This window comes from Orcinus orca, chromosome 1 (genome assembly GCF_937001465.1).
Source record: "Orcinus orca chromosome 1, mOrcOrc1.1, whole genome shotgun sequence".
In the NCBI taxonomy this organism is placed as follows: domain Eukaryota; kingdom Metazoa; phylum Chordata; class Mammalia; order Artiodactyla; family Delphinidae; genus Orcinus; species Orcinus orca.
This window is the reverse complement of record NC_064559.1, coordinates 205428419-205444386: the sequence shown is the minus strand read 5'-3', so window position 1 is coordinate 205444386 and position 15968 is coordinate 205428419. Positions and strand designations below refer to the sequence as shown.

Genomic DNA, 15968 nt, shown 5'->3' with positions numbered 1-15968 from the left:
AAGCATCACCTACGACAACCCACCCTGGATCTCCCTTTCTTAAGGGCCTGAGCCAAGGTCCTCCTGTCTCTTTTTACCACCACGCCCTCTTCCTGGGAGTCCGACCAGTGTGATCAGAGGCCTGATGCTCGGTTTCATGCTCTGCTTGAAAAGCCGCCTGGAAATTCTTAGTTTCCCTTTGTACGTTTCCCCTTTGCACGTTACACACGGATCCTGCCAGCACCCGTCCTCCTGTGCCATCCAGCAACACGGGGCCCTTCAGCTTCTGGACCAAGTCAGGCCCAGGGGGTCTGGATCCCGGCCTGTCCATCACCTTAGCCCCCTGTCTGCCCCCCCCCCACCTTTCCCCTGTGCTGTGAAAATCCCAGTAGAGGCTGCGTGAAGGACCATTGTGAGACCTGAGTGAGTTAACTGGGTGAGGATTGCTTAGAGCAGTGCCTGGTACTTGGTAAGCACTGGTTATGATCACTCCCGCTCAGGACCCTGGAACTTTCCAGACCTTTGTCTTTGCCTAGTTAGCCTGTAGAGCAATGAAGTCTTCTGGAAATAGGATCTGGCTGGGACAGGAGGGAACACGGGTTAGAGGAAAGAAGCTGCAGTTATGGACTTCCCTGGTGGCGCAGTGGTTAAGAATCCGCCTGCCAATGCAGGGGACACGGGTTCGAGCCCAGGTCCGGGAAGATCCCACATGCCGCAGAGCAACTAAGCCCGTGTGCCACAACTACTGAGCCTGCGCTCTAGAGTCCCCGAGCCACAACTACCGAGCCCGCGTGACCCAACTACTGAAGCCCGTGCGCCTAGAGCCCGTGCTCCGCAACAAGAGAAGCCACTGCAATGACAAGCCCATGCTCCGCAACAAGAGAAGCCCCCGCTCGCCGCAACTAGAGAAAGCCCGCACGCAAAAACGAAGACCCAACGCAGCCAAAGTAAATAAATAAATCTATTTAAAAAAATAAGCTGCATTTAGAAGGTTCCAGTGAAATGTTCAAGGTGATAAAGTGAAAGAAACTGGCTCAAACCAGCTTCAGCCAAGAGGCCTGGGCCAGGGGGAGGTGGGAGCCAGCCTGCTGTGCCCCCAGCTTCACACTCCTCCCCTCCCCAATCCCAGAGGCTGGGGAGCTCCACGGTGAGCGAGGGAGGCCGGGCAGGGCAGCAGCCTCCTGATGTGTGGTTTGGAGCCCAAGCAGGGTGAGGAGGGCACCTGGGGGTCTGGCGATGGCGGCCCCATACCCTGCTTTCTTCTGCATAGCGCATACTGCCTTGCAAGGTATTGTTTTTTCCTGTAGCATCTGCCCCTCCCCTCCCCCCAAACCGCCCACCCTTTGAATGTCCTCAAGGGTGGGGACATTCGTTGATCACCCTGTATCCTCAGGACGTAGGACCGTGTTTGGTGGCATCTGACAACGTGTCGAATGAGTGAATGAAACCTGTAGCCCCCTGGCCCTCGACGGTGACACCTGCATGTGGCAGAGGAGAGAAGTGGACGGTGAGGCAGGTTTCTGCTTAGGCCACTGCGGGGGCGGTAAGGGTGGGACAACTTTCACCAAAGCAGGAAGGGAATGCAGGATGAGGGCAGGTTGATGGGAAGTCGGGCTGGGGGCAGATTCCTTGGAGGTGACTGCCGCGTGCCCAGGTAGAGAGGCCACCAGGCTGCTGCAGAATCAGCGGGGAGCTTGGGAGGAAAGCCCAGGAAGGAGCTGCAGCCGGGCGCCCCAGGCACGGGAGCTGAGCAACGGGAAGAGGCAAGAGCTGGGCTGAGCCGCCGGCTCCAAGCTAAGCCGGGAAAGCGCCTCTGGAATAACCTGCCCCTTGCGCACAGGAATTGAGAAAAGAACAAGAAGTTTGGGGAAGTACACAATATACTGGGGCGCACAGTATCTGCCCCAAACCACCAGCAGCCCAGGCACAGCAACACAGGGGTTGCTCATTTTCCCATCCCTGGAGGGAGCTGGGTAGAAAGGAAGGTGAATTCCCTGTCTTATAATTTATTAGCTTAGCAGAATCACCACGCACTTAACCCGACCGGCCGCAGGGAGCACGGGCTGAGCGCAGCGAGGCGCGGCTGGGACAGAGGTGGCGTTAACCCAAAATTGCCACAAGGTGGCGCCCGTGCTCCCCTGAAGCCCAAACAGGAGGCCCAGAGGCTGGGGCAGCGGGAGCCGGGGGAGAAGGCGGTGGGCAGCCGGCAGGCTCCGCTCCGGGCTCCACCTTAGCCTCTTTGTCGGGGTGCAGCCTCGCATCCCATCCAGCCCTCCTGTGGGGGTGGGAGCGGCACAGGAGTGTGTGTGTTTGGGTGCAGTGTGTGTGTGCAGTGTGTGTACACATCCAAAGCTAGGGTGTGTGTGCAGTGTGTGTACACATCCAAGGCTGGGGTGTGTGTGTGTGTGTGTGTGTGCAGCGGGTGTGCATCCAAAGCTGATGTGTGTGTGCGCATCCAAAGCTGGGGGGTGTGTGTGTGTGTGTGTGTGTGCAGCGTGTGCGCATCCAGAGCTGGCCCCTAAGCCAGGGGAGGCTGGAAAACCCCAGGTACAGTGACTGCGAGCACAGCTTCCAACAGACTTAGGTTCAAACCCCTGATCAGCCCCTTCGTGCCGCACGTGGCTTCCCCTCTCTCCGCCTCGGTTTTCTCACCTGTTAAACAGGAGCATAATGCTGAGACTTCAGGGGCTTGTTGTGAGGAGTAAATAGAGGATGATGGTAAGAAACGTCTACTGCGCTCTCCCTGAGGGCCAGGCGCTGTTCTAAGCACTCTCCTGTACCAGCCCATTCTCACAGCATCCTCTCACATGGGAGTGGCTGGGGACCGGAGGCCGAGGCCCCTGCACAGAGGAAAGGAGGCCCCTGGGTGCTGCTGAGGGGGGCAGCTCCCCCCAGGGGCCAGGGGGAGGAGGGACCGCCTTTGATGCTGAGGGCGGGAGCCTGTCTTGCTTGCCCACGGGGACAGCACACGGCTCCGTGTGGTCTCACAGCCGCAGACGCTTCTGGGAAAGGGGCCCCTGTCGCGGCAGAGGTCGCTCGGTGGCGTGTGGCAGCGAGCGAAGGCCACAGCACGACGCCACGGTCCCCACCTCAGGGACCGCGGGGCGGCAGTGCCTTCCGCAGGGGCGGGAGAGCTCTGTGGAATGTTGGGGGGAAGCCCAGCAGCAGCTGGAGGTAGGGGGGTGGCCAGGAAGCAGGTGGGTGCGGCACAGGGGGCTAAAGCACAGGGGAGGCCCCGGGGGTCAAGGTCTCGGGGGGGCCAGGCCAGCGAGAGGCTTGGGGATGGGGACTCAGTGGGGAGGGTCCCCAGAAGCCCCCGTTTGCCCGCCGGGGTCTGTCCTGGGGCAGGGCAAGCAGGGTGAGGTGGGCTTCACGACCCTGGGGTCGGGGAGAGCTGGGGTCAAGGTGAGGCCTCGGGCCCGGATGGGGAGCGGCCTTTGCGGGGTACCCTCCCCACCCCATCACCTCGCTGCTCAGGCCACCTGGAGTCCCGCCTCTTTCCCCTGGGGCCCCGTTCTGATGATGCTTCTCAGATGCTTCAGGAAGAATTGGGGCTACCCCAAGTTCCAGGCCTGCGAGGGAAAGCGAGCTCTGACCTCACCTGAAGTTCTGAGTCCTTTGGACCGTGGGCCCGCTGAGGTCATAAACACCTGATTTTGGATTTGGGGGGGGCGGTGCCCTCCCTCTCAGGCTGTCATCTGGGTGCCTTCCCCTCCCTGACGCCCCCCTTCTCCTCTCCTGGTCCTCCCAGCTCACACATTCCAGGAACCAGAACCTCAAGGGTTGCCCTCAGCTGCCGGCCCCGCCCCCATTCTTCCCACCAGCTCAGATGTGCTGAGATGCAGGAGCCAGAAACGGCCCTCCCCTCCCCTCCTCCCCTCACCCACTGCGCACTCACAGGCCCAGAACAAAAACACACCACAAACAGGAATCGAAGTCTGAGAAAGAGTCAAGGGGCCATGGCCCAGCCGTGGGAAAGGCTGTGTGGCCTCCACCAAGTCACTTCACTTCTCTGGGTTTCTTTGCTTACCTGCAAAATGGGGTAAAGTTACCATCCTTGAGGAGTTGTTATCAGAAGGTGAGAGAAGGGGCTTCCCTGGTGGCGCAGCGGTTGGGAGTCCGCCTGCCGATGCAGGGGACGCGGGTTCGTGCCCCGGTCCGGGAAGATCCCACATGCCGCGGAGCGGCTGGGCCCGTGAGCCATGGCCGCTGAGCCTGCGCGTCTGGAGCCTGTGCTCCGCAACGGGAGGGGCCACAGCAGTGAGAGGCCCGCGTACGGCCAAAAAAAAAAAAAAAAAAAGGTGAGAAAAGATGTAAAATGCGGGATGCAGGTGTGATGTTTGGTCTAAAAAAAAGCCCCTCCTGGGCAAAGGGTTCTTTCTGGATTCTCCCCACCGCACTCCCATGCTCAGGCGGGGGCTGCCCGCTCACCACTTTCCTGTAAGACTGCGGGTGGAAGGGGGCTGCCACGGTCTCCGCTGGGTAGTGCTTCTGCAGCCTTGCTCTCCAGCTCCACTTCCTGTTTTTCTCCCCAACGAATTTTGCACCATTGCTCTTTCATCAGGGCGAGCTGGTGGGTGGTGGGGTGAAGGCAGAGGCCTGCCTGGGAAGGCAACCTGGGGAAGCCAGAGAGAGGGGTGCGCGGGGCATGCCCTGCCCCCCAGCTACAAGCTCTGGACTCCGTGGGCTGCCGCTCAGCGTAGACAGGATGCTAGAACCTGGGAGGCTGGTGGGGGGAGGCTAGGAGCCCGCCTGATGGGAGGAGCAGGGGTTCCTACGTCCTCATCCTCAAATGGGAAACAGCATTTGTTCCTACGCTTGGGGCAGGACCTAGGGATGGACTGAACCAGGCTGAAGCCACATCTCTGGTGATATGAGGGGTGGGGGGGCCACTCTGAAAGGTGAGTCCAGCCTCCCTGCCTCCCTGAGGCTGTTAGGCCTCTGAGCCTCCAGTTTCAGTGTCACTGGGTGTCAGGTTCCTGCTGGAAGGAAATGAAAGAGCGGTTTCCATACTGGCTGGGACCAGAACTTTCCTCTCCCTTGGCTACAGTCCCCTGACCCTTCTCCTGGGCAAAGCCTGACTTGTCTGGCCGTGACTGTGCCATTCATTCATCCGATTCATTCAGCATTTCTACAGACTCACTTGCAACAGTCTCTGGTGCCCGACACAGAGCTCAGGGCCGGGGAGCCAGGTCAGGTCCGTGCAGAGCCCCTGACCCCAGGGAGCAGCTGAGCACACAGGCAGTCACGGTCGAGCAGACCAAGTCTGCAGTGGGGACGGCACAGCCTGGAGTAAAGATGGGGACCCGCTCTGGGCAAGGGAGCCAGGTGGGTAACACCTGTGCTGAGTAGCCAGGCAAATAAAGTATGGGGTAGGGGCAGAAGGGGGAGCGGGGAAGGGTGCTCCAGGCAAGGGGAACAGCACGAGCAAAGGCCCAGAGTCAGAGAGAGAGCCCGGGCTGCTCTGGAGCCGCAAGTCACAGCTCATGGTACAGCATGGAGGGCAGCCCGCAACCCTGGGGGGCTAGCTGTGTCGGCTCCCTTGGTTCCCCACGTCTACTGTGTTCTCGAACCTCAGCCTCACCGGATACTCCAGTATAGGTCGCTGTCCCACCATATGTGTGGTTCCGAGAATCAGAAATCAGCGCTGTTAGCTCCAAGAGGAAAGGGGACTCCATGGCCAATGTACAGGATGTGCACCTCCAAGAGGAAAGGGGACTCCATGGCCGATGTATAGGATGTGCCCATGGGACCCAGAGACGCAGCCCAGCTTTGGGGTGATGGGACCAGACAGCCCTGGACACTCTCTCAGCGCTGCTGGCTTGTTCCCATTTGCCCACCTGCATCGCACCTGCCAAGCTGATGGATCCTGGATCCCTTCACCCAAAGAGAACCATTTCCAGGTCCCAAGCCCATTTCCGGAGAAGGAGTTGACTCTCCTCTCTTGGATCAAGGCCTCCCTTCTGGCCCAGAGAGCTATGGCTAGTGGTCAAGTTTCTGTTCCGAGTTGCCTGTCCTCATGACCACACAAGGGAGGGTGACCAGAAAAGGGGGCTGGATAGGCGGTCTGTCCTGCCCAGTACCCACAGCCTTGCTGTTCTCCTTCGGCTTTCCCCAGACATCTCCGTTCCAGTTGCCCTTGCTTAACCTTGACACCACAAACTCAACCACAGATGCTTCGCCCCCCACGCCAAATGCGAGGCAATCCAAGCCCTGTCAAACCATTGCGCCCAGGGCTCCGTCCTCAGAGCTGCCGTCTCCAGCTGATCCCCACCCCCCTCTATTTCTGCGGAATCTCCTCTGCGGTGGCCCCTAAGGATCCCCCTCGATTGATAGACTAAATGATCAATTTAACCTCCCCTACCGTACTTGATCTGTAGAGCAAAAAAGGGAAACTCCATACAGAGCACACAGCATGGCCTTCTAGACGGGCACAGTAAATGAAACTTTAGGAATAAGCTATCACGTGGGGTTTGCTCTGCTGGTTACCTACCTCGGCTCCTCTGTTGGCAAGTGTGGCTGCCCCAGGTTCTGCCCACTGGGAAGAGACCCCTTGTCTAGAGTCTTTCAGGCCTGCCCTTGAGAGGTTCTTGGGATGGCTTTTTCTAGAAGAGGATGCAGCTGCCCCGGCAGCCTGCTTCTTGTTGGTGCCAGTACTTGGGCCTGGGAAACGCCCAGAGGGTAAGACATCACAAGCCCCAACTTCCAAGTTTTAGGGTTTCCTGGAGTTTCAACCCCCATAAAATCCTAGTTGGTTGCCTGTCGGTTTTACTTTGGGTCGCGTCATTTACTAATATCCAATTCCATGAAATCCTGCCCAGTTCAATACTCAGCCTTAGGCTGGGCCGTGCCCCAGGGCTGGGGTTTCTTAGCAGCAAGCATGGTGGCCAGTTTCTTCTTTTAGCCTAAAGATGAGAAGAGGAATCATCATCTGACTTGGGGTGGAAAGAAGACTTTTTCTCTAAATTCTCTTGGGATGTTACCCCTGCCTGCCCTCTGGCCACTTGACAAAAGGAGGCTTTAGAGAGACCAGAGGTTAAGGGTTGTCCACTCCTGTGGCTCTTCCCAGATAGCCCCATTCCAACCGCTAAGCTCGCTGCCTTTTCTGTTCAGTGCTCCCTGAGCGTTAGAAACAGGGTGAGACAGAGAATGTGGCTGCCGCTTAGAGCAGGTGCATGATTAGCAGACCCTGGGTAGTCACCAGCTATAGGAGAAAAGCATTTCCCTTGACAGACTTAGATATTTGCCCTTCTTTTTCCTGATCTTGAGCAGAACTGAACAGAACTGAACAGAATTGAACTCATCTTGTAGCACCTTCTGAAGACAGCTAGAAGTAACGCACAGACTGGCAGCCTGGACCTTTTGCTACCAAGTTTCCTGAAGTATCAGCCTTGATTGGTACATGTTCTGGGCCACATGAGACCATTGAAAGTAATTTTTTTAAATAAATTTATGTATTTATTTATTTTTGGCTGCGTCAGGTCTTTGTTGCTGCGCACGGGCTTTCTCTAGTTGCTTTGAGCGGGAGCAACTCCTTGTTGCAGTGCGTGGGCTTCTCATTGTGGTGGCTTCTCTTGTTGTGGAGCACAGGCCCTACGGCGTGCGGGCTTCAGTAGTTGCAGCACATGGGCTCAGTAGTTGTGGCTCGTGGGCTCTATAGCACAGGCTCAGTAGTTGTGACGTGCGGGCTCAGTAGTTGTGGCTCTCAGGCTCTAGAGCACAGGCTCAGTAGTTGTGGCACACAGGCTTAGTTGCTCCAAGGCATGTGGGATCTTCCCAGACCAGGGCTCGAACCCATGTCCCCTGCATTGGCAGGCAGATTCTTAACCACTGCACCACTGGGGAAGTCCCATTGAAAGTAATTTAACTGATCTGTTACCACGTACCTAGACCTGCTGGTGTCCTGTCCCAGGATAAGGAACCCTCACTGCCCCTCACTCTACCTCAGGTCACCTAGTTTCAATATTCAATATCCTGTGACAGGGAACTTCCCTGGCAGTCCAGTGGTTAGGACTCTGTGCTTCCACTGCTGGGGGCCTGGGTTTGATCCCCGGTCGGGGAACTAAGATCCCGCAAGCTGTGAGGCATGGCCCCCAAAAAAATGTTTCAAAAAGTATCCTGCAGGCAGAGTCAAGATGGTGGTGTGGGAAGACGTGGAGTTAGTGTCTCCCTACAATTGGGGCACCTGCTGGCCGCTGGTGGGGGACTCGGACGCCCAAGGAGACGGAAGGAGCCCCAGAGTGAACCAGCGGCTTGCGGGATCTTGGTTCACGAGCCCTGGGTCTGGCCGAAGCTCCTGCGGTGGGAGCTCTGAGTCCGAACCACTGGACTAACAGAGAACCTCAGACTCCAAAGAATATTCATTGGAGTGAGGTCTCATGGGGTTCCTCATTTCAGCACCAAGATCCAGCTCTACCCAATAGGCTACAAACCCTGGCGTTGGAAGCCTCAGATCAAACAACCAGTAAGACAGGAACACAATCCAACTCATCAAAAAAAAATGAGACGGCAAAAAATTACATCACAGATGAAGGAGCAAGGTAAAAACCTACAAGACCAAATAAATGAAGAGGAAATAGGCAATCTACCTGAAAAAGAATTCAGAGGAATGATAGTAAAGATGATCCAGAATCTCAGAAGTAGAATGCAGGCATGGATTGAGAAAATACAAGAAATGTTTAACAAGGACCTAGAAGAACTAAAGAACAAACAAACAGAGATGAACAACACAATAACTGAAGTGAAAAACACCCTAGAAGGAATCCATAAAGAATAACGGAGGGAGAAGAACGAATAAGTGAGCTGTAAGACAAAAAAGCAGAAATAACTGCTGAGGAGCAGAATAAAGAAAAAAGAATGAAAAGAATTGAAGACAATCTCAGAGACTCTGGGACAACACTAAACACACCAACATTCGAATGACAGGGGTCCCAGAAGAAGAAGAGAAAAAGAAACGGTCTGAGAAAATATTTAAAGAGATTATAGTTGAAAAGTTCCCTAACATGGGGAAGGAAATAGTCACCCAAGTCCAGGAAGCACAGAGAGTCCCACAGGATAATCCCTAGGAGAAACACACCAAGACACATTAATCAAACTAACAAAAATTAACTTCAAAGAAAAAATATTAAAAGCAGCAAGGGAAAAACACAAAATAACATACAAAGGAATCCCATAAGGTTACCGGCTGATTTTTCAGTGGAAACTCCGCAGGCCAGAAGGGAGTGGCAGGATACACTTAAAGTGATGAAAGAGAAAACCTACGACCAAGATTACTCTACCCAGCAAGGATCTCATTCAGATTCAATGGAGGAATCAAAAGCTTTTCAGGCAAGCAAAAGCTAAGAGACTTCAGCACCACCAAACCAGCTTTGCAACAAATGCTAAAGAAACTTCTCTAAGCAGGAAACACAAGAGAAGAAAAAGACCCACAAAAACAAACCCAAAACAATTAAGAAAATGGTAATAGGAACATACATATCAATAATAACCTTGAATGTAAATGGATTAAACGCCCCAACCAAAAGACACAGACTGGCTGAATTGATACAAAAGCAAGACCCATATATATGCTGTCTACAAGAGACCCACTTCAGATCTAGGGAAACATACAGACTGAAAGTGAAGGGGGGGGGGTGGAAAAAGATATTCCATGCAAATGGAAATCAAAAGAAAGCTGGAGTAGCAATACTCGTATCAGATAAAATAGACTTTAAAATAAAGACTGTTACAAGAGATAAGGAAGGACACTACATAATGATCAAGGAACCAATCCAAGAAAAAACTATAACAATTATAAATGTTTATGCACCCAACATAGGAGCACCTCAATACATAAGGCAAATGCTAACAACCATGAAAGGAGAAATCAACAGTAACACAATAATAGTGGGGGACTTTAACACCCCACTTACACCAATGGACACATCATCCAAACAGAAAATCAATAAGACAGAATAAATAAATAAATACAATAGACCAGATAGATCTAATTGATATTTATAGAACATTCCACCCAAAAGTGGCAGAATACACTTTCTTCTCAAGTGCACATGGAACATTCTCCAGGATAGATCACACCTTGGGTCACAAATCAAGCCTCAGTAAATTTAAGAAAATTGAAATCGTATCAAGGAACTTTTCTGACCACAACGCTATGAGACTGGAAATCAATTACAGGAAAAAAACTGTAAAAAAACACAAATACATGGAGGCTAAACAGTGCACTACTAAATAACCAAGAGATCACTGAAGAAATCAAAGAAAAAATTTTAAAATACATAGAAACAAATGACAACAAAAACACGATGACCCAAAACCTATGGGACACAGCAAAAGCAGTTCTAAGAGGGAAGTTTAGAGCAACACAATCTCACATCAAGAAACAAGAAAAATCTCAAATAAACAATCTAACCCTACACTTAAAACAACTAGAGAAAGAAGAACAAAGAAAACCCAAAGTTAGTAGAAGGAAAGAAATCATAAAGATCAGAGCAGAAATAAATGAAATAGAAACGAAGAAAACAATAGCAAAGATCATAAAACTAAAAGCTGGTTCTCTGAGGAGATAAACAAAATTGATAAACCCTTAGCCAGACTCATCAAGAAAAAAAAGGGAGGACGCAAATCAATAAAATTAGAAATGAAAAAGGAGAAATCACAACTGACACTGCAGAAATACAAAGGATTATAAGAGACTACAACAAACAACGATATGCCAATAAAATGGACAACCACGAATAATGGACAAATTCTTGGAAAGGTACAACTTTCCAAGACTGAACCAGGAAGAATTAGAAAATATAAACAGACCTATCACAAGTAATGAAATTGAAACTGTAATTAAAAATCTTCCAACAAACAGAAGTTCAGGACCAGATGGCTTCACAGGTTCTATCAAAAATTCTATCAAACATTTAGAGAAGAGTTAACACCAATCCTTCTCAAACTCTTTCAAAAAATTGCAGAGGGAGGAACACTCCCAAATTCATTCTACGAAGCCACCATCACCCTGATACCAAAACCAGAAAAAGATATCACAAAAAAAGAAAATTATAGACTGATATCACTGATGAACACAGATGCAAAAATCCTGAACAAAATACTAGCAAACAGAATCCAACAGCACATTAAAAGGATCATACACCATGATCAAGTGGGGTTTTATCCCAGGGATGCAAGGATTCTTCAATATACACAAATCAATCAATGTGATATACCATATCAACAAATTGAAGAATAAAAACCATATGATCATCTCAATAGATGCAGAAAAAGCTTCTGACAAAATTCAACACCCATTTATGATAAAAACTCTCCAGAAAATGGGCATAGAGGGAAACTACCTCAACATAATAAAGGTCATATATGACAAATCCACAGCAAACATCATACTCAATGGTGAAAAACTGAAAGCATTTCCACTAAGATCAGGAACAAGACAAGGATGTCCACTCTCACCACTCTTATTTAACATAGTTTTGGAAGTCCTAGCCACGGCAATCAGAGAAGAAAAAGAAATAAAAGGAATACAAATTGGAAAAGAAGAGTAAAACTGTCACTGTTTGCTGATGACATGATACTATACATAGAGAATCCTAAAGATGCCACCAGAAAACTACTAGAGCTAATCAGTGAATTTGGTAAAGTTGCAGGATACAAGATTAATGCACAGAAATCGCTGGCATTCCTATACACCAACAATGAGAAATAAGAAAGAGAAATTAAGGAAACACTCCCATTTACCATTGCAACAAAAAGAATAAAATACCTAGGAATAAACCTGCCTAAGGAGGCGAAAGACTTGTACTCAGAAAACTATAAAACACTGATGAAAGAAATCAAAGATGACATAAATAGATGGAGAAATATACCATGTTCTTGGATTGGAAGAATCAATATTGTGAAAATGACCATACTACCCAAAGCAATCTACAGATTCAACGCAATCCCTATCAAACTACCAATGGCATTCTTCACAGAATTAGAACAAAAAATTTTACAATTCGTATGGAAATGCAAAAGACCCCGAATAGCCAAGGCAATCTTGAGAAAGAAAAACGGAGTTGGAGAAATCAGGCTCCCCGACTTCAAACCATACCACTAAGCTACAGTAATCAAGACAAAAGCAGAAATATAGATCAATGGTACAAGATAGAATGCCCAGAGATAAACCCACACACATATGGGCACCTAATTTACAACAAAGGAGGCAAGAACATACAGTGCAGAAAAGACAATCTCTTCAATAAGTGGTGCTGGGAAAACTGGACAGCTACATGTAAAAGAATGAAATTAGAACACTCCCTAACAACATACACAAAAATAAACTCCAAATGGATTAAAGACTTAAATGTAAGAGCAGACACTCTAAAGCTCTTAGAGGAAAACATAGGAAAAACACTCTGACATAAACCACAGCAAGATCTTTTTTGACCCACCTCCTAGAGTAACGGAAATAAAAACAAAAATAAACAAATGGGACTTAATTAAACTTAAAAGCTTTTGCACAGCAAAGGAAACCATAAGCAAGACAAAGAGACAAATCTCAGAATGGGAGAAAATATTTGCAAATGAAACAACAGACAAAGGACTAATCTCCAAAATATACAAACAGCTCATGGAGCTCAATATCAAAAAAACAAGCAATCCAGTTAAGAAATGGGCAGAAGACCTATATAGACATTTCACCAAGGAAGACATACAGATGGCCAAGAAGCACATGAAAAGATGCTCAACATTACTAATTATTAGAGAAATGCAAATCAAAACTACAATGAGGTATATCACCTCACGCTGGTCAGAATGGCCATTATCAAAAAATCTAGAAACAATAAATGTTGGAAAGGGTGTGGTGAAAAGGGAACCCTCTTGCACTGTTGGTGGGAATGTAAATTGATACAGCCACTATGGAGAGCAGTATGGAGGTTCCTTAAAAACTTAAAACTAGAACTACCATATGACCCATCAATCCCACTACTGGGCATATACCCTGAGAAAACCATAATTCAAAAAGAGTCATGTACCACAATGTTCATTGCAGCTCTATTTACAATAGCCAGGACATGGAAGCAACCTAAGTGTCCATCGACAGATGAATGGATAAAGAAGATGTGACACATGTATACAATGGAATATTACTCAGCCATAAAAAGAAATGAAACTGAGTTATTTGTAGTGAGGTGGATGGACCTAGAGTCTGTCATACAGAGTGAAGTAAGTCAGAAAGAGAAAAACAAATACCATATGCTAACACATATATATGGAATCTAAAAAAAATGGTACTGATGAACCTAGTGGCAGGGCAGGAATAAAGTCGCAGACACAGAGAATGGCCTTGAGGACATGGGGCAGGGAGGGGAAGCTGGGGCTAAGTGAGAGTAGCATTGATATATATACACTACCAAATGTAAAATAGATAGCTAGTAGGAAGCGGCAGCATAACACAGGGAGATCAGCTCGGTGCTTTGCGACGACTTAGAGGGGTGGGATAGGGAAGGTGGGAGGGAGGCTCAAGAGGGAGGGGATATGGGGACCTGTATGCTTATGGCTGATTCGCTTTGCTGTGCAACAGAAACTAACACAGTATTGTGAAGCAATTATACTCCAATAAAGATCTATTAAAAAAATCCTGTGACAAACCATAACGGAAAAGAATATGAAAAAGAATATATATATATTATATATATATATAGTATATATATATATTAGAGTCTGCTGTACAGAAGAAATTAACATAACATTTTAAATCAACTACACTTCAATAAAATTTTTTAAAAAGATATCTAGTTTCAATACTTTCTTTGAAAAGCTGTTTGTTTCAACACCCCCCTTCTGATACCAATTTCTATATTAATTGGGATTTGTTTGTTTGTTTCAAATGACAGAACCTAAGTCAAAAGACTTTGTCCTGGGTGGACTATTGTCCTCCTAAAATTCATGCCCACCTGGAACCTCAGAATGTGACCTTAATTGGAAATAGGTTTTTGCAGATCTAATGAGTTAAGATGAGGTCATGCTGGACGAGGGTGTCTTTATAAGAAGAGGGAAATTCGGACAAAGACACAGATGCGTAGGGAGAATACCCTTTGAAGACAGGGGTAGAGATTAGGGTGATGCGTGTACCAGCTGTTGGATGCTAAGGGTTGCAGGCAGCCCCCAGAGGATAAGAGAGAGGCCTGGAATAGATTCTCCCTCAGAACTTCTGGAGGGAATCCACCCTGCCAACACCTCGATTTCGAACTTCTATCCTCCGGAACTGTGAAAGAATACATTTCTGTTGTTTTAGACCGCCCAGATTGTGGTAATTTGTTACAGCAGCTCTAGGAAACGCGTCCAGATTTTGAGCAGCATATGGGAGGAAGGCTTAAGGGTGCAGGGGGCTTTCAGAAGAACCCAAGGGTAAGAACGCAATGGGACCTGAAAAAGATGCACGGACCGAGAGCTGTAAAGTTGTCCCGAATCCTGTCTCTTGTCTGTGATCCTCTCTTGCCCTGCATGCACCTGCCTCACAATCTTCTCTCAACCTCCGTTGCTCTGCACAGCAGACTCTCTGATTTCTTTAGTCCTCTTTTTTTTTTTTTTTGGCCGTGCCGCGCAGCACGTGGGATCTTAGCTCCCCGACCAGGGATCGAACCTTCGTCCCGTGCGTTGGAAGTACGGAGTCTTAACCACGGGATCACTAAAGAATTCCCCTCTTGCGTCCTTTCGATGGGCATAAGAGGCCGCACAGCTCCCCAGCTCACATGTTACAGCGCCCAGGCTCCACGTACCTGAAGAAACACTGTTCTAGTTCTTAACCCATATTCTGGGGAAGATCACTACTTGGCAAACCTGGCACCAGGCGACCACCCCTGGTTCCATCAACCTGGGCAGGCTCAAAGGCAAGCACACCTGACCAAGACTGCAACATAGCCACGGGGATGCACTGGGGGGGAGTGCTTCTAGAGAAAGGAGCTGGACACACATCCCAAGAGCGTGGTGCCCTTGTCATCTGGTGCCTCCCCGGATTGGAGCTCCCATTGGCTGAAGACCTGCTATCCACTGACAGAGTTCCCGGATGCCACCTGCATTCCCAAATGAGTCCTTCTCCTGGGGGCTCATCCCTGTACAGGGTCACCCCTGTGCCTCATTTGCAGACACGTGACCATCTATCTGGCTGCAGTACAATATGATTGGAGCCCAGGCAGGATGGAACAATGGCTCATCTAATGTCCTGATGTAAAGAGCGGTTAGAGGCATTAGCTCTGACTTGGGGAGAGGAAATCAAGTTTTACATTTTTGCATTTTTATTACACATTTGGCAAAGTGTGACTAGAAAATGAAACAGAAAGAAAAACATCTGTCACCCTCCTCCCACACAGCTTTCACTGTTCTAAGTCACCTCCTGCTACACACGTGCGTGTATGGGGCACTTATGCTGTGGGAACCCAGCACAGAGGCAATTCTGCATTGAGCCCTTTTCACTTCGTGATGGGATCACTTCCCATGATGCCCCAGGTCTTCAGAATCACATTTTCAATGGCTGCATACTATTCCATTCAGTGGATGGACCATGCCTTCCTCTGGACAGTTCTGTCCAAGGGGAAGACCCTCCACAATGCTGAGGTGACACATTTTCTTCCTCTCACTTTGGGTTCATGGGCCAACTTACTGCTGCTGCTTGTCTGATAGACTCCACACCCTCCGGGTCATCTGACTTCAGGGTCATAGGAAGGCTGCCACCTAGTGGTGAAGCTATTGACCTAGGCACACCGGGTCCGCTAATCCCACCTGCCAACTGGGTGACCTTGGCCAGTTACCCAAGGCACTGCCTCAGTTTCTTCCTTCCAGAAGTTCAAACTCAAGGTGTCAGCAGGGCCGCCCCCTCCGTAGACTCTAGGAGAGATTCCTTCCTGGCCTCTTCCAGCATCTGGTGGCTGCAGGAGGCCTTCAGCTGGTGGCCACATCCTTCCAATCTCTGCCTCCGTCTTCACGTGGCCCTCTCCCATTCC

The 15968-nt window shown here is 49.5% G+C and overlaps 1 long non-coding RNA gene across 1 annotated transcript; it reads right to left on the bottom strand.

The window, feature by feature from the left end:
* Positions 1 to 329: 329 nt before the first annotated feature.
* On the bottom strand, positions 330 to 4532 carry LOC117202390 (uncharacterized). Its single transcript, XR_004484730.2, has 3 exons — positions 4010 to 4532; positions 2632 to 2819; positions 330 to 1457 (listed from the first exon to the last, which is right to left on the bottom strand). It is a non-coding gene; the product is annotated as an uncharacterized LOC117202390 (long non-coding RNA).
* Between the last annotated feature and the right edge of the window lie 11436 nt (positions 4533 to 15968).